Genomic DNA, 21,173 nt, shown 5'->3' with positions numbered 1-21,173 from the left:
CCAAGACAACACATGCATAGACACTCAACAAAGTTGTGTTTATGATGAGCACATCTCCCCTAGTGCAGCATCACCGGTGCTCCCTCTAACTTGGCACTGTTATATGTGGTTGCATGTTATGTGTGGTGTCTAGCTTGTATTGCTTCTAATTTTGTTGAATTCCATCTGCTTACTTTACACATTATACTTGAATAAGACACGTGTTCCTGTTTCTAGAACATACAATATCTGTCTATCACACCATGTTCTTACATCAAATTACTATTGTTGTGTAACCTGCAACAATCACTTATCATAAGACACGTTTGACTTTGGAGTGTGATATAGGTTACATCTCACATTCTTTTCTATCTTGTATTACTAATTTGTTGAAATGGCACTTATGACGAGACAGTTTTAACTTGGTAAAGTGATATTTGTTGCTTTCATATGGTGTCTAGCTTTCATTGCTTCTAATTTGTTGGAATGCCTTCTCCTTAGTTTACACATCATAAACTGTGAATATGCAATGCTGTGAATATGCAATGGCACTAATGAAGAGAGATCTCTAACATGGTAGTGTGATGTTGTTTGCATCTTGCATATGATTTATTTCTTGTACTGCTTCACATTTGTTTAAACGCCATTTATGGTGAGACATTGTTAACTTGGCAGAGCGATATTTGTAGCATCTTTCATATGGTTTCTACCTTCCATTGCATTGCTTCTAATTTGGTGAAATGTCTTCTTCTTAGTTTACACATCATAGTTCTTGTTATCTCTTCCGTCCTGTTTTTCATACATATTACATCCTCCTATCATGTGGTTGTCTAACATCAAAGTTCAGTTCGTCTGCATCATGCATCAATTTGTTCTGAAGAACTAAATTGTTATTCATTTTTCTTGTCGGCTTGACTTAACATGGCACAGAGAAAGAGGAAGAAACACAGATTGGCAGGGAATGAGAAGCGGATGAATCCTGCAGATTCTGCTGGTACTGATGGTGCAATAGAAGGTCAAAGTCCAGCAGAAAATTCTACAAACACGGCAGCCCATGCTACACAAGTTGCAAAAAAAGACAAACAGAAACAAATAGCTGCCACCAAACAAGCAGAGACAGCCCTAGTTCTTGCAACACCTACCACAGTACTACCAGCTGCACGACGTACTCGTGCGTCAACTGAGCTAGCAGCACGTTCCCAAGCTCCCTTGCCACCTGACACTACTTCCCAAGCACTCTTGACACAAGATGAGTTGGCAATATCAGATGAACCTTGTGAGCTTCAACAGCAAGAAGGTAGTTGCTGGAGTCAAGTTATAGTTGCGTGCTTCTTTATATGTAGTCTCATAGTTTGATCTACACTAACACTTCCTATGTTTGTTGTTGGACTAGCACCTAGGCGCAAGAGGAAAAAAACATCAGGGATAATGCTCGATAGGTTAACTAAATCTAGAGGAGGAAGAATGGAGATCCGTTTTGAGGCAGGTTTAAAAAGGCCACGTGATGCTACAGAGTCAGCCAAGTTAGTATCAGAGGCAGCGGTTGCTATTAGGTGTCATGTATGTATCCTCCCAACATGGATTCAGTACAGGAATGACAAAGACGAAACCCAGTTCAACATCTTCCTCGACCATTTAACTGTAAGTATGGTTATGTATGGAAACTAGTAATGTCGTCTTGCTCTGTCCAATACTTTCTAGGTTGTTGATAATGAGACTCCCATAATTTTCAACAGATGAGGTTCAAGTTGGATAGCCAAGATGAAACAACTAGACAAGCTTGCACCCATGTTTTCAAGTCTGCTCTGCGACAGTATCGGTATAACTTGAGGAAAACTCACTTTAAAGGCAAGGCTAACAGTGAACTTGCCCAAACATCTCCATTGGAAAATATATCTGATGAAGACTGGAGAGGCCTTGTTAAACACTGGTCCGATCCGAAGTATCAGGTACATTATATATATGTCATCAGATCACATGTTGAAGTCCTATTTATGCATGTGCCACACAAATCTATCTTCTTGTAGGTGAACTGTTCAAAGAACAAGGCCAACCGTACAAAAGTGAAATTCCAACAGACGACAGGATCTCGTAGCTATATTGCACAATGCGAGGCTCTTGTAATTAGCTGTTGTTTCACTCTTTTCGTTGTACCATATTATCAGATCTATATTGACTTGTTCCAAATGCAGAGGAAAGCCCGCAAGGACCAAAAAGTACCTGAACCAAATGTTGTCGAAATCTTCAAGGACTGTCACACCAGCAAGAAGAAGGGCATGACTACACCAGTCAAAGCCGCTGTTGTAAGTCCTTAATCCTCATGCCTTTTAACTACTACTTACTCTGACTTGTGCCTTGAACTGCATGGTTTGCAGCCAATGTCTATTACTCTTTTCAATTTTATACACAATTGTCTTAGCGTATCATTGCACCTTACAAGGTTTAAAATAGAGGAGTGATGTTCCTTTGATCTTGACCCGTAATCTAGTTCCGTGCTGGACTTGCCCACACAACGTTACAATTGCCTGTTTGTCTGTTCTCAGTTGTTTTGTGATATGAATGACGTCATACTATGCTTACCGTATTATAAACTTCATCTCTTTATCCTTAGCCCTCAATACAATGTGAAGAAATAGAAAATACATTAGCGATGGTACACGGTCATATGTTTGGAACCTGGTTTTATTATGTACTTTGCAATAAAATACAACTAGTATTTTACATGGGTTCACCAGAATAAGTTTTGTATATAGACCAAAGCTATTTTGTTTGGTTTTGCTGCCTCCTTAATATCTTCTGTTCTGGTACTACTAATGTAAAACCTCAACTTTTCAGTGAGCTATGGAAAAAATGGTGGAACCGCCACCTTCTGAAGGTGGCGAGGCAACTATAACCGCAATGTCAGCTCTTGCTGCAGTGGGTCAGTACCTGTCCACTAACAGTGCCAAAAGCACGTTCCTGCATAATACTGGGTTGGTTGTTAAGGCAATATCGTCCAAACTGCCTCATGATCAAGATATGCAAGCTCAAAGCAATGTTGTATCTGCGCTCCAGACACAAGTCCATTCCCTAATAGAGACCGTTTGTGAAACAAGGAGAAACATTGCTCAATGTCGTCAAGATATGCATGGTTTTGAAACCAGACTATCAGACATTTGCTATGTTGTTCAGGAGCCTAGGGGAAACGAAGGCGAGGGTTATGGTGCTCCATTGGACAATACAACATGAAAACGTAACAGTCAGGTCAAATGAACTGAGCTTCTGAACTTCTGGTGGTGCATTTATCTGCTAGACTGTTAAGTTTTATGCCAACCTTCCTTTTGTTATATAGTTGTAATTTCTTTTGGTGCGATACAAAATTTATTATTAATGTGCAGCCACCGCCTAAAGAAAATAGCAAGCCATTTTTGTATAGTGTAGGGTGTTCCCTATATTTGCACTGGTGGCGATCTTTGATGCCGAGTGGATGTAACGTGTGCAATCGCCTTAATAGCCTAGCGTTAGTTTCGGCCTTATTTATTTCCTAGTCTTCTTTTTCCCTGGTTTGCTAGTGGCCGCAACTACCATGGGCCATATACGGGCCGTAGGATCCATGGGTCTCCTACGGGGCGTCGATAAATGGGCATGTAATCGGTGGGCCTCGGGCCGTCGGATAAATGGGTCTTCATGGGCCATAATCGGGCGTAATTGGTATCGGCCCAGCACGGTAACAGGCCGTAGGACAGCAAAGGCTTAATTCTGTCACAGGCATAACGGGTCGTTAATGGGCCAGAATATAGGACGGGCTGAAAACGGCGCAACGAGTTAACAGGCCAGAAACGGGCCGACTCTTGCCATGGGCCGAATTTGGCCCATTAGGGTAATAGGCCAGTAATGGGCCGACTCTTGTCATGGGCCGAATTTGGCCCATTAATGGAACAGGCCAGTAACGGGCTGACTCTTGCCATGGGCCGAATTTGGCCCATTAGGGGAACAGGCCAGTAACGGGCCGGAAGTAATCGAGGGCCGAAAGGAGCCCAAGAACATATGGGTCGTCAATAGGACGAAAGCTAATACGGGCTGGAAACGGCCCATGTAAACCACGGGCTGTTAACGGGTATAAAGAAAATTATTGTTCATTATGGGCTAGAGTCACTATGGGCCTCTAATGGGCCGAAAGATACGAAGGCCTCATATGGGCCGAAAGACGTCGTGGGCCATACATGGCCGAAAGTGAAATGGGCTGGTATTATATTCGACTACCCACATGATGTTGTTGGGCCGATTTCCTTTAGGGCCTAATGGGCCGTGAGTTAACAGGCCGTAAAATGGGCTATTTGCGAAGAGACCGTTAACAGGCTTTTCATGGGCCAGCCCGTTAACTTTTGACCAAGTCAAACGGGCCGGCTTTGTAAGCTAAATGGGCCACTGTTGGGCCGTGCCATGTGTCGACATATCATAAGCGCCTATCTGATCCACTGACGAGTTGACACGTGTTTCTTCCGGCCGATAAGAATTTTACACGTGGAAATTTCCCATTGGTCGGGGCTGTTAACAGGTTATTGGATCCAAAACCCGACCCGATAGCTTAATGGCATTCCGTTACGGTGGATGCCACGTGTCGGTCACCCTGGACGAAAGCACTTCTGTGGCGCGCGATTTATCATCATGGAAGTGGACACTTCCATGATGATAATTTTGGTAATGTCATGGAACACTTCTACGACAGCACAGGTATGACTATCTTGATTCTGTCATAAATTTGTCATGGATATACATGCATGACAAAAAAGCGACCTACTGTGACAAACACGTATCATCACGGAAGTGTATTTTTTTGTAGTGAATAGGCGAGTTTTAAGGTGAGTGGGGAGGCGTTCGATATTTTACCATCTTTATAAGGGGATAAGGACTCCCTTTCTTCTCCCACGCCTTCTTCCTCTACCGTTCCATCCTTGAGCTCCAGCGCCCAAGTTCTCATCTTTCCCAACTCGAGAAAGCACTCAACCATGTCCGGATCTGGAGGTCAAGGCAAGTGGGTGGCCTCCTCCGTCAAGGAGAAGGATATCACTGAGCTTCGAGCGGCCGGGTATTTGGCGAAGGAAATCTCCCACCGTCTTCCGACCAAGGGGCAAGTCATCCCTACACCTAAGCCCAACGAGAGGGTGGTTTTCCTCCCTCATTTCATCCACGGGTTAGGGTTTCCACTCCACCCTTTCGTCTGTGGGCTGATGTTATATTAAGGGCTAGACTTCCATGATCTAGCCCCGAACTCTTTCCTCAACATCTCGGCATTCATTGTCGTGTTCGAGGCTTTCGTCCGCATCCAACCCCACTTTGGACTGTGGCTCAAGGTCTTTAACATGAAGCCGAAGGTGGTGGATGGCCAGCACGCGGAGTGCGGAGGCGCCATGGTGAGCAAGATGCCCAATGCCATCTGGCCAAAAGGTACCTTCGTAGAGACTGTCAAGGAGTGGCAGAAACTATGGTTCTACATCACAGAGCCCCGCGGCGCCACCTAGGCCGCGGCTGCCGAATTCAACTCGGGAGCTCCGATGCGGCTCACTTCCTGGATTGTGAAGGGCCCAAATTGGTCTTCGTCAGACGAGATGATAGCGCTACAAACGCGCGTTCAAAGCATGGTGGATAAAGATATCAAGCTCGTCGACGTAATCCAGGTGATGCTAGTTTGCCGGATTCTCCCGTGCCAAAGCCGAAGCTGCCCTTTATGGGAATTCAATCCGAAGAAGCACCAAGCTCTGGAAAGGCTCTTTGGAACCACTCACGAAGACGCCTAGAAGTTGCTCTTCAAAGGCAACGAGACGCCGCCAGTCATAGATTCGGACCGTGGGCACGACATTACCCACCCCGCCAACGAGGTAAGCGTTTAACACATCCTCTACTTGCTTGCTTCAAGGAGGATATCTAAACTTTTATTATTTCAGGTATGGACGGAGAGAGCGGAGCGGATTCGGTGTCCGGCCCCGCTACCCGAGGAACCAGTCATCCCGTGCCTGGCGAAGATGCTGGTACCGGCGCCCTATACGGTGCCAGAGAAGAAGGCCAAGGGGGTCTGGAGTGGTCCTCGCCGCAAGGGCGCTTCGGATGCGACGTCCGAAGAAGAGACCCACTCCTCCATCGCCGAAGACGACGACGAGGAAGAAGGGGAGGAGAGCAAATCTCCCCCTAATGGGGGGAGGAAGAAGAGGGTGGCCTCCACAAATCTGGAGGCGGAGGTGCCCAAGAAGGGGAAAGGCCCTCTCGCGGACAGCTCCGCATGGGATTTCGACAGCATTCCGGAGCAACGCCCCCGGAACAAGCCCCTGGCCTCATCATGAGTACTAAGAACCTGCACACGTCCATTTATTCGGCCTCTCCACCTTATGGTATTTTATATGGCTAATCATGTTATTGCAGCCCGGCCCACGACAACTCCCAGCGATCCTCATCAAGAGGCCCATTGGATTCAAAAGCAATGGCCAGCGAGTCACCGTCGGTCGCTTACTCTCCCAAGGCTAAGGGAGACGACGAGGTGCTATCCCAAAGGACCTTCCTGGGCAAGGGAGAGGTTCAAGAGGCCGTCATGGTGGCGCCGGAGGGCGACACCTCGACCGCCGGACACATGGGGGAACAGACCCCCATGGAGACTGACGATGGGGGCCATGCTCAGTTCGGCCCTCATCCGAACATGGATCCGGAGACCCATGCGGCTCCGGAATCCGACAGTCAGCCTCCTTCCAGAGAGGGGGGCGTGCCTGTCCCACCGGTGACCTCTGTCCATCCAGAGGCGCCGGATAATCTACTGGAAGCGCTACGAGGCTCTTCCATTGTGGAAGAACACTGTATCCTTATGGGTACGGTGATTGAGAAGGTTCAGTCCGTCAAGAGCGGACTGACCGAAGCCTGCAGCGGCCTGCTGACAGGTTTTTGAGGTAAGCAACGCCAAAGAGAAATCCCAGTATAGCCAGGAGCCCCTGAGACACTGTCCGGTGTTCTGAAAGAAAAGCCGGACAAAGGATCAATTAAATTTCGCAGGGAACTAACTAAATGTGTCTTATGTGAATAAGCAGGCGTCGTTGCTGGCCGCGACCTCACACACTATCGAAGTCTCCGGACTAAAGCAGAGACTGGAGCGGGCCGAAGAGGAGCTCGGCCAAGCGAGGAAGCAGCTGGAAGACCAGCAAGGTATGTAGTGACTCGCTATATATTCGGAAAGAATAAATGATATATATTGACTGTAGTGGCATGACATGTGTAGGAGCGGCGACCGAGGTCGAGGCCCTTAAGAAGGCCCTGGCCGAAGCCGAGGGGAAAGCTGTCAGGGAGCAGACCGCTCGTAAGAAGCTTAAGTCCATGCTGAACGAGGTCCAGCAAGAGCTCCTGGACGCTGTGAAGAAGTGTGAGGCCTTGGAAGGCGATGTTTCAGCCCGAGAGACCAAACTCGCCAAGGCTCTCCAAAGTGCGTAAGCGGCCCAGGTTGAAGCCCGGGGTGCCTTCCAGGAGATCCAGGAGGCCAATAAGATCGCAACGGGTAAGGCATTTAGTATGCAAAGCAAATATGTGAAGGAGAAGTATTTCCTACTAACCTGGATTCAGAGTTCTCCAGGGGCATTTGCAGATCTACCGCGCAGCATGTCCGATGATGCGGAGTTCTTCCGAGCCGAAGAAGGGAGCTTGACAGAGAAGCTGTTCTGGTCGCAATACCTTGCGCCAGAACACCCGATGCCCTTCACAGATCAGCTAAAACAGCTGGTCGAGCTGCATAGGGTGGCCGAACTGGCCATGAAGGATTTAGTAATTCGGTTGTGGCCTGCCGAAGCTATACTCAGCAGCTACTTCGGACTCGTGAAGCGGCTAGTAGGTGCCTGCCCTCGGCTAGACATCATCAAGAGGTTGGCCTGCGTCAAGGTGTGGTGGGCGAAGATGGATGCCGTCAAGCTTGTGACCGAGGGGCCACCTGAAGGCAAGGAGCACCGCACGCCGGAGCGGTATTTTGAAGACGTCCTGGAGGGGTCCCGGATTGTGGTGACGCAATGTGCGCAAGACATTATATTCGAATGAATATATTCATGTTGTCTCTGCCTTGTATAATGAAACAAATTTTGTTGTGTAATATAATGTTTGTTTTAAAAAAATCACCTCCTGTGCGGCCGTGTTGTGTGAAATCTGAGAGTTGGCCAGTCGTCGGCTTCTGCCCCCACGTAGGAAGTACGGGGGTGTTCGGGACATAATCTAAACACTCTTGATCCAACTGTTTGGTCCTTGAAGGAGATGTTTAGCGCGGCGAACCAGGCAATCAGACTATTCGGCTTGAATACCCTCACTTAGCCATAGGAGTTTGACGATTAAAATTTAGGCACAGCCCCTAGTATTCGAACCAGGAAGCTATAAACACCTGATTGGGCAAGTACCAATCCCTCGCGTAATGCGGAAAAAATCTCTAACGATTTGAGACCTCCGAAGAGCTGACCGGCTCTCGCCGCATCATGACAGTCAGTTTTCGGCTTTCTCTACTGAGGTGCTCACCCGGGTAAACCAGGGCACAATTGCAGTAGTTCTCCCTTTACTACCTTAGCCGATATAGCGGAATGTAAGGTAGCAAGCACAGGAGCTGGGCAACCCAACTATTGACCAAAGACATGATTCGGAGCTAGTGCATATAGTGCTAAATTCGGGGTGCCGAACAGTGGAAAGTGTTCGAACTTTGTTGCCGTGTTATGGGGTGCTATGAAGCCCCTGGCAAATTATAACGTACCAAAGTGTACGGGCGCTATCTGATAAGACTATCAATAAGCAAAAAGGAAATCAGAAAAAGAGCAAGGTAATGAGCCAAGCCCGCGGAATTTGGGCCGCAAACTGTTTCCGTTATAGTTTGATTAATACGTTGAAGCAAATTGATACAAGTAGTGCAATAAGCAATGGGTTAAGCCATGACCAAGAGAGAGCTACGTGTGGGTTCTGAAAACAAGTAGAGTGATTGTTGAAGAAACCACCTAAGAAATTCCCCTAGACGTTTGTGCTCCATGCCATCTTGGTATATTTATCCTTTGAAAGGGCCGGTGATTGGGCCACTAGGGGTAACCTGTGGAGAGAAAACCTAAAAAGGAGAAGAGGAAACAGTGAGAGTATGTGTGTCCGGGAGCAGTCGAGCCGTATTGTGGATCACAGGCTAGTTATGCCTCCGTCTATGCCCATGGTATCTTGAGTGCGTAATTATGTACGCGCGGTATGAACGCCACTACTTGATCGGGACTAGGACGGAGGCCAAATTGCTAGTCGAGCTCATGATGAGCTGGGTTGTTCTCTTGCAGAGTGGTACGGACTCTCTTGGCAGTGTCCGGGTGCTCGGCCGCCGAATTGATGTTCTGCTTAGAAAGGCCGCTCTGCACTTCTGCTGCTAAGGCAGCGGTATGCTCCTCGGTACGGAGGGAGCGTTCCGTGTTTCCATTAACTATTATGACGCCGCGCGGTTCGGGCATCTTGAGCTTGAGGTAAGCATAGTGTGGCACTACGTTGAATCAAGAAAATGTGGTTCGTCCAAGCAGTGTGTGATAGCCGCTGCGAAAGGGGACGGTGTCGAAGCTTAACTCCTCGCTTCGGAAGTTGTCCGGTGATCCGAAGACAACCTCCAGTGTGATTGAGCCTGTACAGCGGGCCTCTACACCTGGAATGACTCCTTTAAAGGTAGTCTTTGTGGGTTTGATCCACACGCCATGTCCTGATAGAGCAGATTGAGACTGCTACCGCCGTCTATGAGGACTCGCGTCAGGTGGAATCCATCAATGATTGGGTCGAGGACCAGTGCGGCTGAACCGCCATTGTCGGTGTTCTGGGAACGGGGGTCCCCAGACTTGCCTGCCTGCGGCCCGCGGCGTGGCGAAGCCAGCAGGCCGTACGGCCCATCTTCATCAACAAAGCATCCAAGACCCTCGCGAGGGTCCAAGCCTCGCGAGGCAGACGACGCAAGACCTCCTCCCGAGCGGCCTAGTCAGGTAGGCTCACGAGGGGCGGGGATATCAAGGCGAGGCGAACCTCATGAGGCTCTCATGACATGAGCCATGACGATCGACACCAGGCGGGCGCCAGCGCGTGCAGCGTCCTTGTTTCCTCTTTGGTGCAAAGGGCGCAAGCTCAGCCGCGGAGTACCGAGGCATCAGGAAAAGGTTGCCATTTTGGTGCAACAAGACCAAGACCATGGACTGCAAGACGGAGGTCATCGTGGAGCCCAAGACGGCGTCACCACTAGAGCTTTGTGCAGGCGAAGAACACTTTTGTCAGGATGGCTCGTACTAGCTGTCCCCCTTCAAATTAGCCCGCCATTGTTGGCTCCCTTCCCGCTCGATATTTGGGAAGAGGACCAGGGCCTCTATAAATAGGATTAGCCACCACCATAGGGGGATGGTGGAGAGAGATATCATCAGATCCAGAGAGACCCACAAGTTCATACGCGCAAGAACACCTCAACCTCAGGAGGCCGTTCTTCCCTTGTACTGTTCATCATCAGCCCAAGAGGCAATCCACCACCACCACACTGGAGTAGGGTATTACACCACAATGGTGGCCCGAACTAATATAAACCCCGTGTCTTTCTGTGTTGTGAGTTCGTCGAGTTCGTCCGCAAGATCTTAGCGAGCTAGAGCATAGATCGGTAGGAGGGAAAGACTTCGCGCGCACCCAGTGTTCGAACCTTAAGGGCTAGCCGGAGCCCCACATCCGGCATTTGGCGCGCCAGCTAGGGGTGCGTCGTAGCTTCCTTTCCATCAGTCCGTCGCTCCATCGTCTCCATGTCGGACGCTCTCCGTGCTCGAGCTGAGTGTCGGGCTGCCCTCGCTGCCCGCGTCGCTCAGACGGCTCCCGTCGACGGGCCGCCTCGTCATTCTCCATCTCCCGCCGCCAACGCTGCCACCGGCCCGGTGGGGAACAAGCAGCAGGCGTCCTCGCAGCATCCTTCGGTGCGGCAGGACTGCCGCACCACTACTCCATCACTCACCCCTGCTGGTTCTTCGTCCCACGCGCACCGCGCTCCCATGGAGGCACGGGCCGCGCTCATTGCGGCGAATGAGATCATGCGTTACTGCCCCGTCGATGACCTCTATGAGGAGTGGCTCGACCGCATCGCCGAGCTCGTCTGTGCCGCAGGGGGCTCTCCGACGCTGTCCCACTCTCTGCCTCCCCCTCAACCAGCCGCGGGCGATGGGGCTCATGGCGTGCCTCCATCGCCTCGACCCCAAGACGGAGCCTTGGCACCAAGGCGCGCGCGTCCGTGGCGTGATCCACCGTGCCCGGCACCCGCGCGTGAAGAAAGAAGCTGCCAAGAAATCCCACGGCCGCGAGAAGCTGCACCGGCGCTTCCAGCTCCACCTCGTCAAGACCGCGTACCGCCTGCAGCGGCGTAGCGCGGACCTCGTCAAGACCTAGCTCCACCTCTGAAGCGGGCCCCGGCAACCACGGCCGGCTGTCGTGCCTTCACCCCTGGGTTGCGTAGCGTTGCCTGGCCAGGCAAGTTCAAGCCAGATCTGCCTCCTCGATATGACGGCACCGCCGACCCGCGGAGTTTCTGCAGCTCTATGAGTTGAGCATCGAAGCAGCCAACGGTGACGAAAAAGTCATGGCGAACTGGTTTCCCATGGCTCTCAAGGATGGGGCCCGCTCCTGGCTCCTGAACCTGCAGCATGGCTCGATCTCCTCCTAGGACGAGATGCGCGACCGCTTCGTCGCCAACTTCCAAGGCACTCGCGACCGCCCACCAGCTGCGGGCGATCTATGCCGCATCAAGAAACAGCCAGGAGAAACCCTCTAGAAGTACATCCAGCGCTTCAACAGCACCCGCCTCAAGATCCCCCAGGTCACGGACTAAGCCATCATATCCGCGTTATTAGATGGCGTCCGTGACGCCAAGATGAAGGAAGAGCTGGCTATCCATGAGGATCTTAGCACATCTCAGGAGCTGTTCAACCTGGCGACCAAGTGTGCAAGAGCTGAGGAGGGGCGCCTCTCTCTCCTTGAACTGCCAGCTACAGGAGTGGAGGAGAAGAAGGCCAAGGCCAAGGACGTGAAGCGCAAAGAGGCAGTGGTGCTCGCAGCGGAGCCCGACACCAAGCGAGGCAGAGATCAACCCGAGTCATCCAAGAACGGCTATCCATTATGCGCCTTCCACAACCTGAACACCCACAACACTAGCGACTGTCAAGAGCTCAGAGCCATACGGGAAGGATGCTTCGGTCAACGCCCCGAGTGCAACGACCGGGGCTACGGTCGTGGAGGAGGACGCGGAGGCGGACGCTGGGACGACCGTGGCCCGCGCCAGGAGTGGCGCGACCGGCCTCGTGAGGACCGCTGGTAGGACCAACCTCGCGAGGGCGCCTGGAGGGACCAGCCTCGTGAGGATCGCCCCCAGGGCAACACCGGTCTTCCCTCGTTGCCGCCACCAAGAAGGAACGATGACCACCACCAGGACGAGGGGGCTGGGGGCTTCCAGGAGCCATGTGCGATCGCTTTCATCTTGGGCGGTGCTAAGGCCCCAGCCTCTCAGCGCATCTTCAAATAGTTCGCTCGCGAGGTGAACGCGGCACTCCCCAAGCTCGAGGCCACGCGCCCGCTCAGGTGGCCCCAATGCGCCATCACCTTCGACTCAGCCGACCAGCTCAAGTGCGCAGCCACCACTGGCACACTCCCTATGCTGTGCTCCCCAGTCATCAGCAATGTGCAAGTCACCAAGACTCTCATCGACGGCGGCACAGGGCTCAACATCCTATCCGTCGACACGTTCGACAACCTCCAAGTGCCCTATGAGCAACTCCAGCCCACCAAGCCTTTCTCAGGAGTGACCGACGGTTCCACCACACCGATAGGGTAAGTCTGCCTGCCTGTCACCTTCGGGGAGTGCAAGAATTACCGCACCGAGCTCATTGACTTCGACGTCGCGCACATCCGCCTGCCGTACAATGCCATCCTCGGGTACCCAGCCCTGGCCAAGTTCATGGCAGTCACTCATCACGGCTACAATGTTCTCAAGATGCCAGGAAGCGGGGGAATCATCACGGTGCCATGTGAAGAAAGGGATGCGGTGTGCTCCCTTGAGCACGCCTTCCAAGCCGCAGCAATCGACACCCCTAACAGCAGAAGTGAAGGCCCTCCAGAGATCATCCCCAAGAAGAAGCTGCCGCGCCACGCAGGACCCCAAGAAGATGGTGTCACATTAGGAGCCTCGTCAGGATCGGTGCCTGCTCCAGGGGCGCCTCCCTCCACCGCATAGGAAAGCGCGCCCGGCGCCCTCCTCGGGCAGGGCTCGGGGGCTCTCTTCTAGAGAGCCTCAGACCTTGCCAACCACACGAGGGAGGTGCTTGGGCCCCACTTGGAAGCATGCTTCACGGCACACTTTCCTCAAGAGAGCACAGGGCGAGGAGTGCCCACCACCCAGGAATTCGTCACCAAGACCACCCAAGAGCTACAAGATGCGAGAGCCATGCGTGGCGACAGTCGCTCACCGAGCACGGCTCACCATCCAGGCGAGGGTGCTAAACTGCACGTCTGCATCGACATCCCAGGGCTCAACAGGGCCGCATCTCAGGAACGCTTCTGGCCATCACGTGCGGGCCACTGTGAGGGTCCACCACACAGCCACGTTCGCATGCCCTTCGGCTTGCCGGGCGTGGTGTCGGCCTATCAGCGCAACGTGCGGCAAGTCCTGGCGGCTCAGGAGGCCAGGTTCCACGCTGTTCTGGAGGAGATGGGAACGGTCTTCAGGGAACCTCCTGAGCCCCAGAGCCTCCCGAGGCTCAGGGTCTCGGTGGCTCATGAGGAGTCATTCCTTCAACGCGTGGCTTCAGCTGCACCAACTCTACTTCGTCTACAGAACCAGGTGACATCTTCCAAGTTCATTTAAGCTTGGAGCGCCCCTCGGGCAACATTATTCCCAGGCCACGTGGGTCCGTCCCAGTGGCATGTATCTTCCTGCATTTATCCAAGTCGATCTGCTCTTCATGCTTAACCTGCCAACTGCTATCACCTGCTCGATCACCGCCCGCCACGGGTCCGTTCACCCTATGCAATTTGCTTGCATGTTAAAAGGGGGGGTCCTGAGCATCGCGACTCAGGAGCTCTTACTGGCTCTCCAGCCCTCACCCCCTGGCCTTGACCATGGCATCACGACCTGGCATACCAGCGGCGGCTGAGCTCGCTCGAGGGCCGGGACCTGAGGACGTAGAGTGCTTGCATCTAACCGCCTTGCAGGGACATACAGTCACCAAGACTCAAGACCAGGCGCAACCCGCCTTGAGGTAGGGCCTCGTGAGTCCCGCGCTGGCTCACGAGTGCCCAGATACACCTCACAGCCCTGCCGTGCAAGCCACGTGTCAGGGCGGGGCTGTACACGCCCCGGGGGCTCCTCCCAGAGGGGGGCTGAGGGAGTCCTGGATTAGGGGGTCTCCGGACAGCCGGACTATATCCTTTGGCCGGACTGTTGGACTATGAAGATACAAGATTGAAGACTTCGTCCTGTGTCCGGATGGGACTTTCCTTGGCGTTGAAGGCAAGCTTGGCAATACGGATATGTGGATCTCCTCCCTTGTAACTGACTTTGTGTAACCCTAGCCCCCTCCGGTGTCTATATAGACCAGAAGGTTTAGTCCGTAGGACAACATACAATCATACCATAGGCTAGCTTCTAGGGTTTAGCCTCTACGATCTCGTGGTAGATCAACTCCTGTAATACTCATATCATCAAGAACAATCAAGCAGGACGTAGGGTATTACCTCCATCAAGAGGGCCCGAACCTGCATAAACATCGTGTCCCCTGCCTCCTGTTACCATCCGCCTTAGACGCACAGTTCGGGACCCCCTACCCGAGATCTGCCGGTTTTTTCACCGACATTGGTGCTTTCATTGAGAGTTCCACTGTGCCGTCACCATAGGGCTTGATGGCTCCTTCGATCATCGGTAACGATGCGGTCCAGGGTGAGGTTTTCCTCCCCGGACAGATCTTTGTATTCGGCGGCTTCACATTGTGGTCCAACTCACTTGTCCATCTGGAGCAGATCGAGAGCTATGCCCCTGGCCATCAGGTCAGGTTCGGAAACTTAAACTACACTGCCGATATACGCGGAGACTTGATCTTCGACGGAGTCAAGCCCATGTCAGATGCGCCGCATGATCACGACGAGCATGATTTAGCTCTGCCATCGGACAGTGTTCGGGAGATCGCATCTGCAACTACTCCGGCCCTTAATCCGAAGCAAATTGCGCCATCTAAGGATGGGTGGATAGACCCCACCATGTAGGTAGCACTCTCAGTGGCGATGGAGCTGGATACTGACTTCACCCCTTATGAGAGTCGTGTTGCCGAACCACTGGATTCGTCTCCGACCACGGACTCTGAGCCGCCTGCATCCATGCCTATCGAATCCGATTGGGCGCCGATCATGGAGTTCACCTCCGTGGATATCTTTCAGCACTCACCTTTCGGTGACATGCTAAATTCATTGAGGTCTCTCTCCTTGTCAGGAGATCCTTGGCCGAACTATGCCCGGCTAAAATGGGATGCGGACGGCGAAGAAATTCGCTGCCCACCCACCACCCACTTAGTAGCCTCTGTCGACAATTTAACTGACATGCTCGATTCCGACTCCGCAAACATCGATGGCATGGACAACGATGCAGGAGAGGAACAGGAACTAGTGCCCGCAGGACACTGGACAGCCTCTTCATCACATGACATATACATGGTGGATACACCCAAAGAAAACGATGACGAGGAACGGGAGGAGACAGCGGAGGATGACCCCTCCAAGAAGCAAACAAAGCGTCAGCGTAGGCACCGCTCCAAATCCCGCCTCAGCAAAAACAGCGATAACAGCGCAAGAGAAAATAACACTCCAGTCGACTCCAGAGGAAACGACGACCACATTGCCCCGGCGCCAGAGCACGATGAAGCTGCAAATGGCGAACATAGTACGAATCCGACGTCTGAACACAGCGACGCCGAGGATAAACCTCATCAAACCCCCTCTGGGGAAGAAAACAGTCCGGACAAAGATGCACACATCATCCCGGAAACGCACTTGGAGCAAGAGAACCTCCGCAGAAGGCTTATTGCCACAGCGAGGAGTCTGAAGAAGCAGAAGCAAAGGCTTAAGGCCGAGAAAAATACGCTCAACAACAGGTGGAACAAAGTGCTCGACAACGAAGAAAAGTATGGTGGAGGTTACCACACAAAGAACTATCCAAAGCGCAAGCTATTACCCGAATTCGACAATGAGGCCTTAGACCCCATACAGCCAAAAAATAAAATGGACAACCGGCCGGATCAACCACCTTATGACCGCGATAGAGCGGCCAACGAGGTCACACATAAGTCAACACACAATCTACGTGAGGACTTGCGCCAAAAATCCAATATGACCATATCCATCTATGGATCTAGGAAGCATGCTCCGGCACAAAATCAAAACCGAATACTACAACCGTCTGAATGCCATGATACATCCAAATACAGGGGTGCCGCACACCCCCTATGTTTCATGGATGAGGTGCTGGACCACGAATTCCCAGAAGGATTCAAACCAGCGAACATAGAGGCATACGACGGGACCCACTAGTAGAAACAGGGCTTTGGTCCAGGCCGGGTCAGCCCATTACTCCCGGTTCAGTCTAGAACCGGGACCAATGTGGGCATTGGTCCCGGTTCGTGAGCCCAGGGGGCCGGCCGGGCCATGTGGGCCATTGGTCCCGGTTCATTTGGACCTTTTGGTCCCAGTTGGTGGGATGAACCGGGACCAATGGGCCTCGCTCCTGGCCCACCACCATTGGTCCCAGTTGGTGGCTTGAACCGGGACCAAAGGCTCCCCTTTAGTCCTGGCTCATGTCACCAACCGGGACCAATGAGGTGCCTATATGTACCCCCTCGCACAAGAGCAGAGCACAGTGCTTTGTTTTTTCTGGCCGAGGGGGAGAGGGCTTTGTGGTGCTCTAGCTCACCTCCTATGCACATGAGGTGTTCGATGGAATGCCCGAGCCACACTACTTAAGCTTTCTCCTCTCGAAGCTCGACCTCCAAGCTCCATTTTCCTCGAGATTTGTCTAGATTTAGCGGCCCGTCACGCCCCGTCCCCGTCTTCACCGCCGTCGATCACCCGCGCCGATCTCATCACCGACACCACCGTGGTGAGCCTCTTGTTCTTATCTTCTTTCTGAAAGGAAAAATATTCTTACTTGTATGTTTAGATAGATACTTGTATCATTTTCTTACATTTATTATTGCATCTTATATAGTGCGATGGTTTTGGTATCCGCCCCCGTCGGCCCTCGTCCTGTCTATGATTCGGATGTGGTATGTATATTATCTTTATAACTATTGGTTCATTTATTGTTTATGAAAATTATGTCGACCAACGTGACATAGATTTTATTTATCTAGGATGTGTGTGAATCGGAAATGCCAACCGACCCTATTGTCGAGAGGTTAAATTTAGTTGAAGAAGAAAACAATTTGTTGAAGGGAAAAATAAAAAAAATTGAGGAGGAGAAGATGATATTGGAGTTGCATGTTGCGGATGTCGTCGATGATCACAAGATCAAGATGGATGCAATGCGCTTGAAGATTAGAAAGATTAGAAAATATGCCATTCATACCGAGGCTTGGTATCATTATGCCGTTGGATCAATTGTTACCTTGGTTGCGATTATGATCGCATTTGTTTTCGCATTGAAATGTTTTACATAGTTTCAATGTATGGTTTAATTAATTAGATGCTCTGGAGAGCTATATGTTGTTAGATGAGAACTATGTATGCACTTTGGTTTTAATGTGATGATGAACTTCTATTAATTTGGACACTTAATTATATATAATGCACGCAGATGAACCGGCAATGGATGTACGGTGACAGACACACCCGCGAGTACATTAAGGGCGTGCATGAGTTTCTCGATGCGGCTGAGGCAAACAAGCAGAATGGTTTTATGTGTTGTCCATGCACTGAATGTGGGAATACGAGGTCTTACTCTAACCGGAAAATCCTTCACTCCCACTTGCTTTACAAGGGTTTCATGCCACACTATAATGTTTGGACGAGGCACGGAGAAATAGGGGTTATGATGGAAGACGGCGAAGAAGAAGACTACGATGACAACTATGTGCCCCCTGAATACGGTGATGCTGCAATGGGGGGAGCTGGTGAAGATCAAGAGGAACCAGACGATGTGCCCAATGATGCTGCAACGGGTGAAGCTGCTGAAGATCAAGAGGAACCGGACGATGTGCCCGATGATGATGATCTCCGTCGGGTCATTGTCGATGCAAGGATGCAATGCATTAGTCAAAAGGAGAAGCTGAAGTTCGATCGCATGTTAGAGGATCACAAAAAAGGGTTATACCCCAATTGCGAAGATGGCAAGACAAAGCTCGGTACCGTACTGGAATTGCTGCAGTGGAAGGCAGAGAATGCTGTGGCTGACAAAGGATTTGAGAAGCTACTGAAAATATTGAAGACGAAGCTTCCAAAGGATAACGAATTGCCTGACAGTACATATGCAGCGAAGAAGGTCGTATGCCCTCTAGGATTAGAGGTGGAGAAGATACATGCATGCCCTAATAACTGCATCCTCTACCGCGGTGCATACAAGGATCTGAACGCATGCCCGGTATGCGGTGCATTGCGGTATAAGATCAGACGAGATGACCCTGGTGATGTTGACGGCGAGCCCCCCAGGAAGAGGGTTCCTGCGAAGGTGATGTGGTATGCTCCTATAATACCACGGTTGAAACGTCTGTTCAAAAACGAAGAGCATGCCAAGTTGATGCGATGGCACAGTGAGAACCGAAAGAAAGATGGGGAGTTGAGAGCACCCGCTGACGGGTTGCAGTGGAGAAAAATCGAGAGAAAGTACTGGGATGAGTGCAAAGGACCCAAGGAATGTATGGTTTGCTTTAAGCGCGGATGGCATTAATCCTTTCGGGGAGCAGAGCAGCAATCACAGCACCTGGCCCGTGACTCTATGTATGTATAACCTTCCTCCTTGGATGTGCATGAAGCGGAAGTTCATTATGATGCCAGTTCTCATCCAAGGCCCTAAGCAACCCGGCAACGAAATTGATGTGTACCTAAGGCCATTAGTTGAAGAACTTTTACAGCTATGGAATGAAAACGGTGTACGTACGTGGGATGAGCACAGACAGGAGGAATTTAACCTTAAGGCGTTGTTGTTCGTGACCATCAACGATTGGCCCGCTCTCAGTGACCTTTCAGGACAGACAAACAAAGGATAGCATGCATGCACGCACTGTTTAGATGACACTGAAAGTATATACCTGGACAAATGCAGGAAGAATGTGTACCTGTGCCATCGTCGATTTCTTCCGACCAACCATCAATGTCGAAAGAAAAGCAAGCATTTCAAAGGCGAGGCAGATCACCGGAAGAAGCCCGCCATGCGCACCGGTGATCACGTGCTTGCTATGGTCAATGGTTTACACTACGTAATCTTTGGAAAGGGTCCCGGTGGACTAGCTGTTCCGAATGACGCTGAGGGACACGCACCCATGTGGAAGAAGAAATCTATATTTTGGGACCTACCCTACTGGAAAGACCTAGAGGTCCGCTCCTCAATCGACGTGATGCTTGTGACGAAGAACCTTTGCGTGAACCTGCTAGGCTTCTTGGGCGTGTATGGGAAGACAAAAGATACACCTGAGGCACGGGAGGACCTGCAACGTTTGCATGAAAAAGACGGCATGCCTCCGAAGCAGTATAAAGGTCCTGCCAGCTATGCTCTTACGAAAGAAGAGAAAGAAATCTTCTTTGTATGCCTGCTCAGTATGAAGGTCACGACTGGCTTCTCGTCGAATATAAAGGGAATAATAAATATGCCAGAGAAAAAGTTTTAGAACCTAAAGTCTCATGACTGCCACGTGATTATGACGCAACTGCTTCCGGTTGCATTGAGGGGGCTTCTACCGGAAAACGTCCGATTAGCCATTTTGAAGCTATGTGCATTCCTCAATGCAATCTCTCAGAAGGTGATCGATCCAAAAATCGTACCAAGGCTAAGGAGTGATGTGGCGCAATGTCTTGTCTGTTTCGAGCTGGTGTTCCCACCATCCTTCTTCAATATCATGACGCACGTCCTAGTTCATCTAGTCGACGAGATTGTCATCCTGGGGCCCGTATTTCTACACAATATGTTCCCCTTTGAGAGGTTCATGGGAGTCCTAAAGAAATATGTCTGTAATCGCACTAGGCCAGAAGGAAGCATCTCCATGGGCCATCAAACAGAGGATGTTATCGGGTTTTGTGTTGACTTCATTCCTGGCCTTAACAAGATAGGTCTCCCAAAATCGCGGTATGAGGGGAGACTGACTGGAAAAGGCACTCTTGGAAGAGACTCAATAATATGCAGGGACGGATATTCTTGGTCTCAAGCACACTACACAGTTCTACAGAACTCTACCTTGGTGACCCCGTATGTCGATGAACACAAGAACAGTCTGCGCTCCAAACACCCAGAGCAGTGCGACGACTGGATTACATGTGAACACATCAGGACTTTCAGCAGTTGGTTGGAAACACGTCTCAGAGGTGACAACACTGTTTGTGATGAGTTGTACTTGTTGTCCAGGGGACCATCTTTGACTGTATTGACTTACAAAGGATACGAGATAAATGGGAATACATTTTACACGATCGCCCAAGATCAAAAGAGCACCAACCAAAACAGCGGTGTCCGCTTTGATGCAGCAACCGAGAGCAGAAAGGATATGTATTATGGTTACATAGTGGACATATGGGAACTTGACTACGGACCTGATTTTAAGGTCCCTTTGTTTAAGTGCAAATGGGTCAATCTGTTAGGCGGCGGGGTACAGGTAGACCCACAGTACGGAATGACAACAGTGGATCTGAAAAATCTTGGGTACACTGATGAACCGTTCGTCCTAGCCAATGATGTGGCACAGGTTATCTATGTGAAGGACATGTCTACCAAACCGAGAAAAATAAAAGATAAGGAAGCGAATACATCATACGATGTGCCAAAGCGCCACATAGTTCTTTCAGGAAAAAGGCACATCCTGGGAGTGGACGGCAAGACAGACATGTCTGAAGATTATGAAAAGTTTCATGAAATTCCTCCCTTCAATGTCAAGGCTGACCCAAGCATCCTGATAAACAATGAAGATTATCCATGGTTATGGCGCAATAAGCACATGACACAAGTGAAG

This window comes from Triticum urartu, chromosome 3 (genome assembly GCF_003073215.2).
Source record: "Triticum urartu cultivar G1812 chromosome 3, Tu2.1, whole genome shotgun sequence".
Lineage (NCBI taxonomy): Eukaryota > Viridiplantae > Streptophyta > Magnoliopsida > Poales > Poaceae > Triticum > Triticum urartu.
This window is presented reverse-complemented; position numbering follows the sequence as displayed.